The following is a 19449-nucleotide window of genomic DNA, read 5'->3' as shown; positions in this document are numbered from 1 at the left end:
TAACATAAAGGCAATGTCTAATAAAACATATGCGTGTTTACTACATTTTGTCACATAATATATTACACTGGATACACATGTAATACAGTTTATCATTAAGTAAAAACAGAATTATGATCTTATTAGTGTTTAACAACTTATAGCATGTTATATTCATTTTATTTTTTCCTTCAATATACAGTAATTATTGCGAAACAGCTTATGTTTCTGCGTGTGTGTGTAATCAAAGTAGTTTAACTTAGCTTCAAGCCACAACTCGTATAATCATACAACAAACCAACCAGAAAGACCAAGAAGCTGTACAAATAAATCAGGGGTAAAGAGATAGAGAATACACGTTAGGAAAAGGTTACAAGAAAATTTCAAAGTCGCTAATTATCCCTTTGAGTACGGCGAAGAACTATGTTATTTGGAGGAGGAATATGCAGAGAGGAATGTTATGAAGCCAACAGTGACTTTTCAAAATTTACAAGGCTCGATGCTTTAGATATGAGTTTCTCACCTATATACAATATAATAATCTGCAAATATACAGAACGGTGGCCTACGTTGGCAAGACAGAGCCGTTACTGTTAAAGAATCGTTTGAAGCATGTAAGGAGTTTGCTCTAAATTAAAAGCATTGCGTCTGGTACAGACATCACCCGGTCAACGCTATCCCAAATGTCCAGTGTGGTAGCATCATGTTATGAGGATACTTCTTATTATCAGGAACTGGGAAACTTGTTACAATTGAGGCCAAGATGAATGGTAGAAAGTACCGGCGAATCTTAGAAGAAAACCTACTTGAGTCAGCTAAGAATCTAAAACTGGGTCGAAAATTCACATTTCAATAGAACATGACCCCAAGCACAAGACCAAACAATGAAGTGGTTTCAAAAGAAGAAAGTAAATGTCCTGGAGTTGTGCAGTTAAAGTATTGATTTGAATCCAATACAAACTTTATGGCGAGACTTGAAGATTGTAGATTATTAGCTATGCTCAATGAACTTGTCACAATTGGAGCGATTTTACCTAGAAGAATGGGTAAAAATTACACCACACTATTATGTAAGGCTGATAGAGACCTATCCAGAAAAATTCATAGCTGAATATGCTACCAAAATGTGCTTCCACTAAGAACTGACTTAGGGAATTTACTTATGCAATCATTAAATTTCATCTCATATATAATTTCTTTAACCTCCTTCATACATGCTCTACGGTGACACGGTTTTGATACCCGTTGTTGGTAGATCACAAATAGCACATTGTGTAGCTTTGTGTTTAATTCCAAATAAATATTCACACATAACATTTTTAAATTTGATCATTAGAGTTTTGAATAAAAACTAGTTTATAACAAAATTGTTTATATCATTTATTTCATCAATATGTAGCATTATTGGCAGGCGTGAATACTTTTGCAAGGTACGGTAACTCTTTGGCTTCATAAAGCTATATATTTAAATAAATATATACATATTAAAGATCAAAACAGATTTAACCAAAAATTAAATTGAAGACGCTGCATAATTTGAAAGGATCTTCAGGGTACGGGTTACGATGTGGTGTTTGAAATATGTTCTTTATACACATTTTGTTTATTAAATGCATAGAGTGTGTTAACTAAGATATGTGGACCAAATGTCGATGGTAGGCATACTCCGTACAATTAAAAATTACAAGGTGGTTGTAAAGAAAATCTCACATTTAAACTAATTATATCATCATTTGCTTTTCGGGAATAAATTTTCGTCAAACGTACATTAAAAGTCATAAGCTTTATTTAGTAAATTTTAAACAAAAACGTTCTTAAAATATATTCAATATTCTTTCCTTACTTTTAGATTTGCATATAAAGACTATGAATATATTAAGAGCATCATCTGTTCTGGATGGTGTCCATCGAAACTTGGAAAATATTTCCCACTGATACTTGTATGTATTTTTTACAAATCTCCAGTTTCGAATTGATGAGAGATAAATATAAAATGGAGAGAAAAAAAGCAAGTTTTTGAGCGAAAGATTTATATAGCAATATATTATACCTTCGAATAAGTTTGTATCGTTTGCGAATTTTTCTTAATACATTTTACCATTTTCAGAGAGTCTAAGGTGATTTCATTCCTAGGGTAAGATGGTTTTAAGATATCGTTATATGACTTATGGTATTATTATTATGATCAACTCATTGCAAAAACATATAATCAAAATATTGTCGTATACCGACCTAAGAGCTGTGATATGCTCTTATGCATAGTTACATGTTTGTTAAAGTTAATACTGTATTGTTTCGCACTTAAAACGAGTCATATTAATAACTTTGTAACAATATTGTTTTATTTTCCTTTTCATACAAAAAGCTCATATTTCAAAAAGTCAAATTTAATCATGTTTTTGTCTGCCACGTGTCAATATATATCTTAAAACTTTATAAAAGAATAGTTTTAAGAAATTTCTAGGATAATGTTTTTCTTCACACTTGACATTTTAGTCTAATTATAGATTAGCCCAAACAAGCGGTACTTAGGACAAATTATTTTCCAGTGCAAGAGCGTTTATTTACCACCATTTATTTACATTAAATAATTACAGTAATTATCTTTGGCACCTGTACAAAACTCCCATTTCCCTCAAAGGCAAATTACCACAATATAATTATATCGATTAGAAAAAACTGCATACTATCAAGACGTTACTTCTGTCAAAGTTTTAACCAACAACAAATAAAATGTAATATTGTCCATATTTAAAATATTTTTTCTGATAAATTTAAAGAAAACTTAAACTAAGCTATATATATATACACACACAAAATGTTTTGCTAAACTGAAACCAAGTGCTAAAAGTTGAATGTTTTGTTTGTTTTTGGATTTCGCTAAAAGCCACAAGAGAGCTGTTTGAGCTAGCCGTTACTAATTTAGTAGTATAAGACAGAAAGAAAGGCAGCTTGTCATCACCACCCACCGCCAACTCTTAAGCTACTCTTTTATCAAGGAATAGTGAGATTGAACGTCATAATGTAACTATCCCAAGGCTGAAAGAGTAAGCATGTTTGCTGTGACAGAGATTCGAATCCCCAACTCTCGGGTTACGAGTGTAGCTCCTTAATCACTTGGCCAAGCCAAGGCCTAAGTTCAATGTTCATAAAATTTTAAATGGTCTTATCTGTTCAATATTTGTCGAAGATTTAATGCTTGTCCCACCAGGGAACGTTTGTTAGTCCTAAACTCAGTCGAGGGCTACTGCTCACGGTATTATTATTATTTTAAAGTAGAGTTATATCGCGAAAGCTGGTGCAAACTATTCTCCTAAAAATCTCAATATACCTGATTAACATATTTCATCTGACTCCAAACCTCATTTCAAATTTATTTTTACTCATATTAAATTTTATTGTTGGAAATACAAATATTTTGTTATTTTTAATTACTTTAAAGTTGTATCCATCGTTGCTGAGTTTTCGTTTATTTTAGAAATTTACGAACGCAATCGATAATAACTCAGTTTTAATGAATTTTAAATAGATTTGTCAAATAAAAAATAATTCAGAGGTATACACTAACAAGGAGTAATACATAAACAGTCACTAACTTTGTTAAGAACATGATGTATAATAATTGTTCAATGTAATCATCAGATTAAAACTACTAATTAACCTGTACTGATAAATATATTCAGTCTCGGTTAAACATTTTGCAAAGTTTAAAGAAAAGTAAATACTAGAGTTTCTGTTTTATTTTAAAGTTTATTAAGCTCAGAAGGTTTATTTTGTTTTTATTTATCAACAACTGAAATGTTCGGATACACAAATGAAATAACGAGTTTATCTTGTTAGTTATTGTTTTCTAAGAGCCCAAAAATTAATAGTTTCTTTTTGCAGTGTTGTGCTGTTTTAAAATTTCTCACACACCAGTAAATTGATGACAGGTATATCAATGCACATGTGTTTTTATCTTCCAGATTAAATTTAATAGAGGATATCTGTGTTTAAAGACATAAAGTACTATGGTATTTCAAATGCTATAGAATATTAAACACTGAGTCCTTTTACGCTTAAGTTATTTCCTGTTTTTAAGCGTATATTAATGTAAAATAAACATAAAATGGTACATTACAATATACTTTTAATCCTATTCTGAAAATTCAAAATATATTATTATATACCTGAAATGTTTATTTTAGATTACAAACACAACTTCCTTTTTATGATCAACTTGGTTTATTTAATCTTGTTTCGTACGAAACAAACTAAAACTTGATTTTATTTATCTACTTAATGTATTTACAGATATCGTTATAAATAACTTCAGTGCAATCAAACATCTCTAATATAATAATCTTTACATGGGCATCCAGATGAAGAGTTACCACATCCTTCTGTTGAAACATTTCTTTTGATTAGAACCATCCTCTTCAAATACTGTAGAAATCGCATTGCACTGTTATATCCACGTTACAGAGATATAGGAAATAATTTCAATGGATAAGCTTTTAGCCCTACACACAATTGTGCCAGCACTTCCGTTGTATTTTTTCTTACAGGAAGTTTACCGCTGTTCTCTTTGAAAAGCTCGTCGCCATAGTGATTTAACTGCTTTGTCTGAGAGAGCGTCAGTTTTGCTGAAGTTCTTTCTACGCTGTCCACGTTTTGTCCGTGTTTGTGTCTAAACAATGCGTTTCTTCATGGTCATTGAAAGAGTGTTACGGTTATGTTAAGCTTCTATTTAGGGTATCAAAAAAACACTGGCACTCTTTTTTATGAGAACGACTGAATGACCTTATATAAATTTTGTTCAGAAACAAAGCAACCACATATCTAATTGAATTATCAGCATTAAAGTTTTAATAAATCAATTATAACAAAGGTGATGCCATTTGTTGTAGACACTAGGAAACTCAAGATTTTTTAAAAATTAAACACATTCTTTTAATCACAATGTCAGGATAGCGGTCACATTGCATGTGGTGAGCATGTGCTTATATAAGTATATAAGTATAAGTAGTTTATACGATCATTAAGATTTATAGCGCAAACCTACAACTTCAGTCTCGGAATTTACTATTGTAAGTCGGAAACTTACAGCTGACTCACTGTGAGCAGTTTTAATTTATTGTTTCTATCATGTTAGTTTCAATAAAGTATAGGTAAAAATGTTGTGTGTATATATATATATATAAATATAAATGGATAGATAGATAATATGAATACTGAGAGTTAAGTAAAATAAAACAAAATCAAAAGGAAAGACTGTCTTAAAAACAGCAAATATAAATATTTGACTAATGTTGTATGCGAGTTTTTATTATAGCATAGCCACATCGTGCTATCTGCTAAGCCCACCAAGGGGAATCGAACCCCTCATTTTAGCGTTCTAAGTCCGTAGACTTACCCCTGTACCATCAGCGTGTTGACTTTTGTTAGTTTGTTATAACAAAAAAACAGATAGAAACAAAATTAAAAATGAAAGAACGCTGCACTATGTGAAAGGATCTCAAGATATAGGCTGTAATGTGGAATATAAATTTGTAACCTAGGTATTGAAGGCAACTGAAAAGGTAGGACCCACATTGTGGTGAGGATACATCGTCTATCAGCATTACCTCTGTTTTCCAGTCTCACATAAAAATATAAGATAAGGAAAAATAGATTATTTAATTAGTATTAATATTCCTTAAATAACTAATGTTCTATTTATCTGGTAGAATTAGAAACTGAAAATATTTCAATATCAATATGGAAGCATACTATTTAGATTTATAAACTAAAATAACCGATAATAATGTTAATCTAAATATACTCTTCAAAAAAAGAAACACAAAAGGCAAAATATGAGATAAATTGTTAACAAGTTTATTCCGGGTAGTTCTGTATGACATGTGTGAAACTTTGCACATTCACTGCTGAACATCCAAAGTCTGCAAAGGCGAAGTCCACGTTCACTAGGTGAAGTTTAACGTCACTCAACGTCAATAACGAGTGTGCCCCCCGTGAGCATCAATAACTGCTTGGCATCTCCTGCCCATAGAAGCGATGAGATGACGAATCACATCCTGTGGAATGGCTGTCCACTCAGCCTGCAAAGCTGCTGCAAGCTAAGGTAGAGTCTGCAGTTGAGGTTGTCGCCGTCGCAGACGTCGCTCCAACTCTTTCCAAAGATGTTCGATGGGGTTTAAATCTGGTGATCTGGAGGGCCAGGGAAGAACGTTGATGTTGTGGTGTCTCAAGAAGACAGTGGTGAGTCGGGCTGTGTGAGGACGGGCGTTGTCATGTTGAAAAACGTCGTTGACGTTCACCATGATGGGTTGCACATGGGGCCTAAGAATCTCGTAGACGGTTGCGTAGGTCTGATCGGAAATTTTACGCAGCCCTGGTATGGTTGAGGCAGTAGACGTCGCAGTGGTGGTCCTATCCCGAAGGTGACGTAACCGGATGTTGCGATCTTGTGCGGGCGTGGTCACACGAGGTCTGCCAGATCGTGGACGGTCACGAGTTGATCCATGTTGTTGGTGACGATTCCATAGTCTTGTGATGGTGCTTGGGTGGACATTCACAGCTCTGGCAACATCTGATCGAGATTCGCCTGCTTTCAATCGACCAATGGCATTGTTGCGTTGTGCTTCAGTCAGTCTTGGCGTAACTGTATTGCGTGTCGGTGGCTTAACACTGAGCTATGGAAACCGAGAACCCGTCACTTTTATAGGGATTTTGCACATGTTGCATTTGCAGAACATGCAGATCTCTCAAACAAATTTATGGGACACGCATGCGTTTTGGCGAAAAAGCCGATGTTTTCCTCCGTTTTCAAAGTGTACAACTTTTATTGTCATTTTGGTCTGACAATCAGTGCCTTAACACGTGTAACATCACATACTCTGAGCTTGTAACGTTATTACATATATTTCTCTTTAAAATAACAAAAATATCCCTTTTGCGTTTCTTGTTTTGAAGAGTATATTTTTGATAAAAGAAAATATTTTGCCTTTCCAATATATAGTTTACTCTCTTTTAATAGCAATGAACAATACCCTTCTGTTATAAGTATTATAACTTTAATATTATTTAGATTTTGTCAAATGTGTAATAAATTACAATGTTTTATTATTAGTGCTGAAACATTGATATAAAATTATTAATAAATCGATTTAATAAAGAAACTTTAAATAAAATTATTAAATATTCTGTGATAAATTTATAGAATGTATTAAATAAATATAAAGAAATTAAAAGTAAAGAAATTTTACTGAAAATTTCTGATAACTATTTTCAGTTGTGAATAAGGTTATTAAACAACTTGGCACTACTTTATGCAAATGAACACCTTACCGCATATTAAAACTTGTTTAGAGTATGAAAATTGATTGTAACAGCAGACTTAATGGCTGATGGTTGGGAATTATACTAGTTAGTTTAGATAACTGATTGTAACCCTTCATACTAGCATATTTCGTTTAGCTGGGCTACTAATTAGTGCCTTACTACCATAATGGGATCTGGAATACTAACTTCAAAAGGTAAGTTTATTAAACTTACAATCACTAAATGGTAGTAACTTATTTTTATTTATCTTTCTTCTTCTTCTTTACTTTGAAGAGCAGTCGCATTCCCGTTAACTGCTTGCAGGCAGTGAAGGGATATATGGATATAGGATATTGTGGGCTTGAGGAGCCCCATCGTACTCTCCTTATTTATATTTCTATTATTTCAATTTTAATATATATTGCTATTCCTTTAATTTTTCTTTATTCTATTTCTTTATGTGAGGCTGACGAATAAACGCAAGTAAACTGTTTAAAGTGTTATTTCATATGGGATATCAGATTTGGTGATAGTGGTCATTTTTAAGAATTTTATTTCTCTATATATTACCGTTCGTCACACATTAATAAAAGGGTACAAACGAAAGTGAAATGAGGCAAATTACCTAAAAAATAAAAATATTATCACATTTGGAAACTTTGATAAATTATATAAGAAAACGTACTTGTTCCTTTAATGTTTTGAGCAGTTTATTTTATATCTTACTTTCGGTGAAAAGAAAAGAAGAGATATATGAAATAATGATTAAAATTTGGTCCACTGTGTTGTGTCGAATGATATATTATGTTCAATGCAAAGTATTTTTCACACATCTAAAGTAACTTAGGTTATTTTTGGTGAACTGGAAAACAAAACAACCTCATTATATTATAGTCCACTCTGTGTTGTTATTGGTTCAAAATAAGTACGTTACCATGCTATTTGTAATGCTCGATCACAAACAGATTGCGTAAAAGATGTGTAATCACATTTAAGGTAGTTCGTGTCTTGATCAGTGCTAAAATAAGCATAACTAAAAAAAAAAAAACTGTAAAATTTTGTTATTATAAGGTCAGTGTAGTACGTTCATATGTTTTTTTATTTTTTTCAAAATTACTTATTTTATTTGTTAGTGTAATAAACATGTCATATGAATGTTATGTTTTATACTTTGCCAAATACCACAGGGTAACTAGACGTGTTGTTAAAAGTGCTTTTGTCACACACTTTACTGACAAAAAGTGTTCTGATGTAATGAGAACTTTATCAGTATAAATGTATATATATATCAGGTCAAAACAAAATTGATATTCTAAGCACTGAACATTCTTTAGTTTATTTATTTATAGTTTAAAACTACGCACCGGTTATAAATCTGCAGACTTTCGGCTACATCACTGGGGAGCATGCATTGTTTGGCATTACATGTTGAGGCATGAAGTTTCATGTCATTGAGAAACATGGGAGAGCTATATACGATTCAACCTCTTCATCCCTCTATTACTATCAAATGATACTGTTAATATTCGTTGCACCAGGCTCATATTTCACTGTATGTAACACTAAACACTGATTTCTCTCCACTAGTTGCATTTAGAGTATTTTATTCGCTTACACAGAGTTGAATACAGTTCGTGCCGATGTATTTATATTCATTTGGTTGTATATGATCACAAACAACTCCGATATAAAATATTGCTTTTCCGCAGAGGATAAACTTACTATTGTGTATTTACAAATAAACATCCATTTTAAATACATCAGTGGCAGTAAATCTTAGTGATAGTTTTAATGTATAGTGCAAGTGGTTTTATTTTCATAATTTTTAAATTCTTATATTCTTGAAACTGAGTGGGGAAGAGGTACTTAACCCTATCATCACCTTGTATCATATAGTGATCTATTTATGTTAATAAATCATTTATGCTTAGATTTTTGTAAAATTAGCAGAAAAAGCAATCTGTAAGTCTGTCTTTTAGTGGAAGTAAGTTTGTATAATTATATAAAAATGTTCAGTTTATGTACCTTGGTGTTCTGAAAGCTGTAGTAGGCGTTGAATTTTGTATGGTTTGTAATTTTTTGAGATGTATTTTTCCTACATTTAATCATGTGGTTCATGCATATTCCGTTACTTGTCTTACATACTTTTATAAATTGTATTTATGTGTTACATATTATTTATAAATGTTAATTGTGTTTTCTGTATTTGTGGCTCGGCATGGCACGTGATTTGTTTTGTTTTGTTTTTTAATTTCGCGCAAAACTACACGAGGGCTATCTGTGCTAGCCGTCCCTAATTTAGCAGTGTAAAATTAGAGGTAAGGCAGCTAGTAATAACCCCCACCGCCAACTCTTGGGTTACTCTTTTATCAATGAATAGTGGAAATGACCGTCACCTTATAATGCTCCTACGGCTAAAAGTGCGAGAATGTTTGGTGCGACGGGGATTCGAACTCACGACCCTCAGATTACGAGTCAAGCGCATTAACCACCTGGCTATGCCGTGTGAGCATTATAACGTATCTATCAATTGTACTATTTGTTGAAAAAAGAGTTGCCAAAGAGTTGGCGTTGGGTGGCGATGACTAGCTACCTTCCCTCTAGACTTACACTTTTAAATTATGGAGGCTAGCGCTTATATCCCTCGTGCATGTTTGCGCAAAATTCATAACAAACAAATTCTGTATTTGCTTCTGTATTTATGCCTATTAATCTTTTTAGATAGTTTACTCTTTATCATGCTATTTTTCCTTATTTCGGTAATATGTTTATTCAAAGCTAATTTTTAGTCTAAGTTTTACCCAAAAAATTGCCGATGAACATATATCAATAAGAATTCCATTTAGATATCTTTTAGGTGGGTCTGTACAAAGATTAATCGATTTTACAATAGCATTAGTTTTGTTTTCGACATATTAATTTTGTTTTAATATTTTTGGTAGTATTCGACTACTTTATTTAGTATTGGCTGTTTACTGTTTGATGATATTGAGGGTTTGGTTGAGTTCTTCCTATTGGCCATATCATCAGCAAACTGAGATGTTGAACTAATACAAGAATCGTTAAACAGAATGTTGCTTACACACATGATTAAAAGGACAGGACTAACTACCCTTCCTTGAGGAACACCTACCTCTGAAGTAGGATACTCTGAGTAGGTGCCCTCTTCATCTCCTTTACATTTCATATCATCTAGGAAATTTGATAGCCAGCAAATACTTTAAATTGATAAATCCATATCTTTTAATTTAATTCTTAAATAATTATACCATACAGTTTCGAATACTTTTTCATTATCGAAAAAGCAAGCGACAGTGCATTTCTTTTGGTTAAAGCCAACCATCATAGTTTAAATTAGCCTAATTAAATGATCAATTGTTTGACGAAATTCTCTGAAGCCCTTTTGAAGTTCAGGTAATTTTAATGTTATCTCAAAAAATGAATTTCTGTTGTTATTTATTCGTTTTAAAATTTTGTCAAGGTAACTCATTCAACTGAACTGTCTGTAATTCTTTGGCTTATTCATTGGTTCCTTTAAGAACCTAGGTACTTCTACTAAGAAGCGGAAATATTAGGAATAAATTAAATAGTGTAGTTACATGTTCAAACAATCTCTGAATAACCTTTCTTTAAAAATAGCCACTTGAATTTCGTTTTCATTCGGAACTTGGTTTTCAGTTTGATTTATGGACAATATTCCTTCAGGTTTTGTTATTTTATTTGTAATTTTTATTTATTCTTGGTCGTGATTCATGTTTCGAAGTTTTATTGATCTTGCTATAGATTTTGATGACTATAATTATTTATTTCTTAATACAAAATCGTTTACATTTCTATGAAAATGTTTATCCATACCTGGTTCTTCACCTTTTTTAAACGTTTTGCATAAGTGATCTTTAAAAACTCGCTTTTTGTTTATTTGTGGAAGGTATTTTATTTTTGTGATGCAAGGTCGGATATTTGTGTCTTTTCTGATTGTTAGCGGATCTTTTCACATATATTCAAAATTTCTTAGGGTTTGTATAATCATTTAATTTTTAACTGTAACTATCCCAACTATCTTGTCTTAATTGTTTAACTTCGTTATCTATTTTATCGCCCCCAGTGGCACAGCGATATGTCGATGGACTTACAACGCTAAAAACTGGCTTTCAATACCGGTGGTGGGCAGAGCACAAATAGCCCATTGTGTAGCTTTGTGCTTAATTCAAAATAACAACAACAATCTATTTTATTATTTCTAGAATTTAGTTTTTTTTCGATATTTCGGTCTCTTTAGTCCGTCTATTGTCTTGTGAGTTAGGTCTTTCTTTTATCATGCATATTATTTGTGCATATGATTACCATTTTGTGTGGCTGTAATATTTTTGTTGTTTAGATATTTTTTCTCAGCAGATGGTTTGACAATATTCATCAATATTTGATTGTTTCTCCAATTCTAACTATTGAGTTAGGTAATAATTCGTCTAAGTAGTTTTCATATTTAAACCAACTTGCTTTCTAATAATAAGATCGAAGATAGGTTATTGGAAGGTGATTACTATTTACCTCGTTACCAACATAAGAATTTGACATAATGAATAATATACGTTACTGGTATGAGTGTTGTCATCAAACAATAAACCGGTACTGTAAAAAATATAATAATTTAATTCCATTTTGGATTGTTTTAATACATCGAAAATTTTTGCTTGCTGTTTAGATTCCCTATGATCATCAATTCTCTGTTGGGTATCGAATATTGTACAGGGAGAATAATATATTACTGTTATGGTTATAATCATTTTCTTTTGATAGGGTTATTTCTATTGTTATATTTTGGTTGGCGATTTATATTTTATCTGTGTGGTAGATACAGCAGTTTTGTATAATAAGTCTATATCGCTTTTATGGTCGTTTTTGTTTAGTATATCTGATCTTATGATATTATAACCATAAAGTTCAAATAAATTATTTTCATATAGCATACTTCTATTATAACCACAATATATGGATTTATTTGTATTATTAAGTCTTCACTCTCGTGCCTGTTAGAATCAAGACTTCTCTGGATATTAATGTATTGAATTTTGAATGTTTATATTAGAAATGTGCCCATTATTTTTCACTGTGTAGTATATTATAGTATATTATTGGTGTTATGTGTGTTTGTGCTAAGTTACTAATTTGTTTGATGCAGTCTTGTATATTTAACGGGTTTTGATATTGTGTGATGAAGACTTTAAATTTCCTTTAATAACCTCCATTATTGGGCTTTTTCCTGTTGTGTTGTTGTAGGTACTATGAGTTTCAGTTACTTTTTCTTGGTGTTGTTGATTTGTTTGTGGTGTATTTGACTTAACTGTTTTAGTTCGTTGTCTAGAGGTTATTTGTTTAGTTTGAGTTTGTTGTTTAAAAACCCTTCTATACGTTGTTGTGATTGTTGGTTATATGGTTTGTGTCGGAAGTAGAAATGTTCTAATTTGTTGTGTAGTTTATTCTGTAATATTGTTATGTAAGTTATAGACTTTAATTATATGTCTTTGTATTTTTAGCAACTTTTATTGTTTGCTGTTTGTTAATGCAACATAATAGTATGTTGTCTTCTTTTGCAATTGGTTGTGAGGTAGTTACCATCACAACCAATTTAAAATAGTAAATATTTGTAGGTAAGCTGCATGACATTAGTTTTGGCAATACATTTTATACTGTTTATAAATTCTTTCAGATGATATTCTGTAGGACACTTAATGTTTCACAAATCATACATAACCAATAATCGTGCACACCAGTGGCACAGAGGAATGTCTATGGACTTACAACGCTAAAAACTAGGTTTTGATATCCATGATGGGCAGAGCACAGATATCCCATTGTGTAGCTTTGTGCTAAATTTCAAACGTATAAACAAAAACAATAATCGCTTTACAACTAAATATAATAAATAAACGTTTACTGATCATTTTTGTTTAAAACACCAGAACTTTCAGACTGTCTAATGCTAAAGTACTAGTAGGATATTGTACACATAGAATCTGGACACAGACTTTTAAGAATTAGAATGGTCAGACACAAAAGCTAACGAACTCGTGTCTGTTGAGCATTATTTCACACGTTAGAAGAAATAATTGTGACAGTACCATGAACATACAGACGTCAACAACCTTAACAAACCAAATCACTAAGTATGATGCTTTCAAGTTTAAGAATGATGAAAGAGAAATTCTTTATTTTAGAAATTACACAAAACATTTGAAAACTAGATTAGCCGTGCACTTTACTGACAGTTTAAAACTGGCTTTCAAGACTTGTAAAGTGTCAAACATATTCAAACATTTAAGAATATTTTAATGTTTACTCATATGATGACATAAATAGAACAAATCTATTGGACATAAATAGACAAGAAATCCGCCAAAAACTTTTTTAGAATGGCAACCAAATCAGAACTTCTATTTTAGTGACTTTCAGGTTTCTTGTGATCAAAAATAATATATATACCTATCTTGTACGTTTACAATAGAAATAAGATGTTACGTCTTTCAGTCTTCAACTTGCATATTTATGGTTTAAATATAACGAGGAAAACTTGATCCAAAACCTTAGCTTCTTGAAGGTATAATTGTTTAAGCACGTAAAAGATATCTGTATCGCACCTCAAATGATTTTTATCTGATAACATGATATTTTGAAATATATATGAATTAAATTAGTTTTCATGTAAGTTAGTGCAAAATCTTTGTTATATTTCTGTTGTTACTTAATAGAGTTAATCCGCTAAGAATAAAATGAATGTTCTATAACATTTAAACATTTACAATATATTTACTGAAAACATTTATTATAAAAATTGTTGTCGTTTGGTATTAAGAACAAAGCTAGACAGAGGATATCGAAACTCTGTTTCTAGCGGTATACGTCCGCAGACATACCACTGTGCCTCTAGGACGGATATTAAAATAAAAGGAAATTATAATACACTCTCACTATGTCTTCACAATGTATTAAAGCACATGGTTCACTTTACAAAAATGTAAATATGTAATGACGTATACATTTAAAGACAATTTTTGTATTTAGTTAAACTGTATATTTCTGAAATGTAATTATCAATGATAACACATCAATGATAGCATACTGTGCCCCACATATATCAAATGGTTAGAATGTATCTGTCGCTTAGAACAAAATGAAAGATCAATTCTACAAAATGGCAGATGGACCAGATATTCTTTTATCGTATTTCACAATCATCAACAGCATCATAAACTTGATCTCACTGAAGATGATACATAATTCTTATAAAGTCAAACAATAACTAATGGTGATGCTTATTGTAAATATAAAAAGTAATGGCAGTATATACAATAATAACTTTCTGTTTTTACATCACGTGATAGTTTTAAAAATGACTTTTATGTTTTCATACATTTGAACAAAATCGTTTTTTTTCAGAAGAACAGCTTTCATCTTCATCGTTTTCTGTCCGAATCCTCATCTGAAATGCATTCTGTAATGTTGAGCAATGTCAATGGCTCAGTGAAGTTGTAACTGTGGAATGTCTAACTGTTCATTCATGTGACTACGTAAATAAAATACATTTCTATAAACAAAAAATGGACACTTACCAAAATGATTTGTTCGGAGATGTTGAGCACCTGTTTAAACACTTAGAAAATATTTTCCACAAATAATGCATTGGTACCATATATTTCCATATATTTTTGTTTATTATTTCACACACACACTAAAAAGGAACATTTTAAGAAGAGCACCAAAGTGTTGTGACCCTTGTTTATTAGTCACATGCTGTTCAATACCCAAGGTCGTAGTGTCGGCTGGAAATATCGCATCTAAATTTAAATAAATGAGGTAACATTAATAACTGATATTGCGTTTTCTAACCTATAATTTGATTGAGAAAAACAATAATTATATTTGTTTCTATAAAACGGGCAGAAAAACCGGAAATTCTACTTTCGTATCTCTGAGGCGTTTTAGGATAACAGGTAAGAAAATTCCTGCTTTTTATTTCTCATTTTATAATTCGACGTGTTTTCAATCCAAACAAGCTGTTCAGTTAAAGTAAAATTGTTGCGTGCTGTGACCGACATATAACAAAGGCTCAGACTGCGTAAGTCGGTTTAGAATAATATTCAGAGCGAAAAATCTTCTTATATTTAACTTATATTGTTTACTTATATTAAATAAACATGTAAAATATATGAGATTTAATTATACATTATGTTCTTGAGACGTAATACACTAGGTTGTTTCTGGTGTGGATAACCACGTTCACAAATTAGAGTTCAGAGTCATAATTGTAAAACAACCTCTGGTTATAATTCAAGTTATTATTCTTCGACTATCTCAAAACAGTTATATTTCCTCACGTGTATTTTGAAACTGTTACTGGTAACATGAGTTACCATTCATTTACACTTTAGCAAATGTATAAAATCAACAGCTGCAAATCAGATTTCTGTGATTTTCTTAAATAAACCCCTCTTCTAAACATAGACTAATATACTATTTTTAGTATTTGTAAGTAAAATCTCAGAGTTAAGTTATCACATATATTGAAACCTTTGTTAACAAAACTTCAAGATATACCAATACGTTACTTAAGAAAATGTCTTAGTTTATAAATTACTGACAAAACAATTCAATGTAATAATACCTAACGTATATACTTGTTAAAATAGATTACCTTAAATGAAATATAAGGGGGAAGTAATCAAAGTTTTTGTATATTAGAAATAACACAAAACAATCCATTTGAAAACTAAACTGCTGACCTTCACATACCTCTTACCTACAGTTTAAAACTAATGCGTTATCTTCAGTACATGAAAGTAAAGACTTGTAAAAGTATCACAATAAGTTTAGTGTCTTTCAATACAAAATAAACTTTGCAGTGAAAACAGACTGTACGTCCATTACATATTAACTTTGACAATGGATGCGAATGAAAACAAATAGTCCGTCATGACCAGGTGGTTAAGTCACTTGACTCGTAATCCGAGGGTCGCGGGTTTAAATCATCTGTCACACCAAACATGTTCGCCCTTTCAGTCGTGAGAGCGTTATAAAGTTACGGTCAATTCCACTATTCGCTGGTAAAAGAGTAGCCCAAGAGTTGGCGGTGGGTGGCGATGACTAGCTGCCTTTCCTCTAGTCTTACACTGCTAAATTAGAAACGGTTGAAAGGGAGAGCATGTTTGGTGCGATGGAAATTACGAGTCGAACGCCTTAACCCACCTGGCCATGCCAGGCCCAGGCATATTGACTTTATCATAAATTAACAGTGAGAAGCTTTTACGATACAGTGCTATATTAATGTATATATACCATTAAATATAGACTTAAGGTTTCTTAATATTAAATGAAAAGATGCCTCAATAAGAAAAAACGTTTCAGCGATTATCAAAGTCATAAATGATAATATTGCAGAAAAATAGTTGAGTATTTGCATAATGTTTCGAATATGGCTACTTATTCAGTTTTTATACCCTTACGTTTCTTTTGATAACATATTTTCTTTTTATATTCACTGCATTTTCTATTATCAGAAAATCGCTGTTTAATCAAGTTATATAAGATGAAAATCTTAAATGTATTTTGCTAAGTCTTGAAGAATTACTTTATCTATTCTGAGGAAATTATTAACCAAGAAATAAAAGAAACATGCTTATGTTTGAAACGTTATAGTTCATTACTCGACTCCAGAAAATTATCCATCAAAAGATAATACTAGATATCTGCCATCAAGCGCTGTAGAAGCTACGTTTTCGAAGCAAAACAAATTTTATATTGAATACTACTGAAAGTTTCATTAGATAACATAACATAAATGATTAATACGGCTAGCCGACTGTTAAAATCGTACTAGCTTAATATATGGAAAAGGAACACATGTTTAAATTCAATCAGCAAAGAACATTAGTAAATTTCTGTTTTCGTTCAGAAACAGCAACCGTTAATTTAATAATTTCCAATAATCACTTGAGCGCAATATATTTGTATCTAAATCAAAATGGGTTATTTTATTTGAAAAAAATCAAAGTCTTCAGTAAAAACCTAAAACATTGATTATTATCATAAAATAATGGTCTCACACCCACACACATATAGATATAGAGAGAGTGAAAAACTATTAATACTAAACAGTCAAATTACATAAAAATAAAACAAAATCAAAATGAGGGATTATGTCAAAAACAGCAAATCCAGACCTCTAACTAATGGTAGCTTTTGATAAACAAAAATTAAAAAAACACTGCACTAATCGAAAGGATCCCCAGGGTACACGCTATAACGTGGGATATAAAATGTAACCTAGGTTTTGGAGGTGACTGAGGGAGTAGGACACACATTGCAGTAGGGATACATTGTGTATCAATCTTAACCTCCGTTTGCCAGTCTCACATGAAGAATTATAAAATAGTCAAAGGAATAGAAATAGAAATAAGGAGAGCAAAATGAGGATACTCGAACCCACAATGCTTCATATCTATATCGCCCTTGACTACCTGCAGGCAGTTGTGGGAAGGTGAGCGCTCTCCAAAGTAAAAAAAAAAGGAAGTAAAACAAGAAATAAATAGTAAGAAAAATATTAAAATATCAACACTTGGAGGTAAGTGAGTTAAATAAACTTACCTCCTGAAGTTGGCATTTCAACCCTCATTATGGTGGTAAGGCACTAACTAGTAGCCCACTATTTATGTTGCCGCATGTACGGTGCAATTTTTTCTAATCATCCCAGTTGCTTGCACATTACAATCAGTCAATTTGGCCAACATATTGTAACTGGTGAAAAGTTATAAAAAACGTTAGCGCCTATCGATGTCCGAATTAGCAGTAATAACTTCAATCAACATGGCAATGACACACGTGCCAAGTGGCTGCTTTAGTGCCTTTTATTCTATTCATGGTAGAATTCCCTGTGGTAATGATGGTTATCCCTGTCAACTTTCATATCCAAATTGAATCAGTTTTCCTATAATGAAAAATTTGGCACTATGCAGCCAAAGTATGGTACCATAAACTCATTCATGCAGAGCAACTTATGGAACACATCAAAATGTATAAGGTTGCCATCGACAGATGAACAATAAATATTACAGTTTGAACCTCACTGTATTTAGAACTTGGTTATAAATACTATCTTCATTGCATATTGAAACAAGACATTAAAAAAAGTAAACAAATGAAAAACTTTTCAGAAAAGGAAATAAATGTAGGGATGCCTCATATAAGTCCTCCTAAAGCAATGTAAACATGTGAAAATTAACACATATATCAATATACATAACTTTACAATTACAATTGAGTGTAATTTATTTTATTTTTGTCTGCTACCATTCTACTACACTTTGTTATTATGCCACAATGTAGAGATGATACAAATGTCATCCCTACTATCTTATTTGCATTCGTTTTGAAGAATTGAAATTAGTCATCCCTACCTTTACTTCCTTATTAGGAAAGATATTAATGTGTATAAAATTGCTCCACTGTAAATATTAACTCTGATTCTGAGAATCTTAGCTGATATACATTAGTTTAGCCTTATTCGCATGATGATTGAAAAGAAAAATCTTAGATTCTATGACTCTATAATGCACCACGTCACAGACCAGAATTTTTCAATCTATATTTTAAAAAGTAACCCAAGATGACTACCTAACAAAGTAATTTATACATGTTACTGATGTATTGAGAATATAATGAAAAACCACAAAGTTTGTTACGATTGGCTCAGTGAGCTAAAACACGTCAGACAATGGACAAACAAACAGACACAAAGGATTTTTTGCTTAATATAAATATATACAGAGATATAGAAAACATCAATAGTAAAGAGTTAAATAAAATAAAATCCTCGTCACAGCAAACATGCTCGTCCTTTCAGTCTTGATGGCGTTATTAGTTGGTAAAAGAGTAGCCCAAGAGTTGGTGGTAGGTGGTGATGTCTAGCTGCCTTCCCTCTAGTCTTAAACTACTAAATTAGTGACAGCTAGCGCAGATCGCCCTCGTGTACCTTTACGTGATATTTAAAAAACCAAACCAAACCAAACCTGAACTGACAAGTTAGTTCTTATAAAGGACAACTGGTAGAAATATCTTCGCAGTTTTATACCAAAACCTTTTTATGTACGATGGTTCAATAAACTAAAATAAAAATTT

The 19449-nt window shown here is 31.7% G+C and overlaps 1 long non-coding RNA gene across 1 annotated transcript in view; it reads right to left on the bottom strand.

The window, feature by feature from the left end:
- Positions 1-14498: 14498 nt before the first annotated feature.
- The window catches only part of LOC143227072 (uncharacterized), a 49030-nt gene continuing 44079 nt past the window's right edge, over positions 14499-19449 (bottom strand). Inside the window, exon 4 of the long non-coding RNA XR_013014853.1 lies at positions 14499-15113. This is a non-coding gene — a long non-coding RNA (uncharacterized LOC143227072). The remainder of the gene's footprint in view (positions 15114-19449) is intronic.

Source organism: Tachypleus tridentatus, chromosome 9 (genome assembly GCF_004210375.1).
Source record: "Tachypleus tridentatus isolate NWPU-2018 chromosome 9, ASM421037v1, whole genome shotgun sequence".
NCBI lineage: Eukaryota > Metazoa > Arthropoda > Merostomata > Xiphosura > Limulidae > Tachypleus > Tachypleus tridentatus.
Note: the sequence above shows the minus strand (reverse complement) of the source record. Positions and strands in the feature narration are given on the sequence as shown.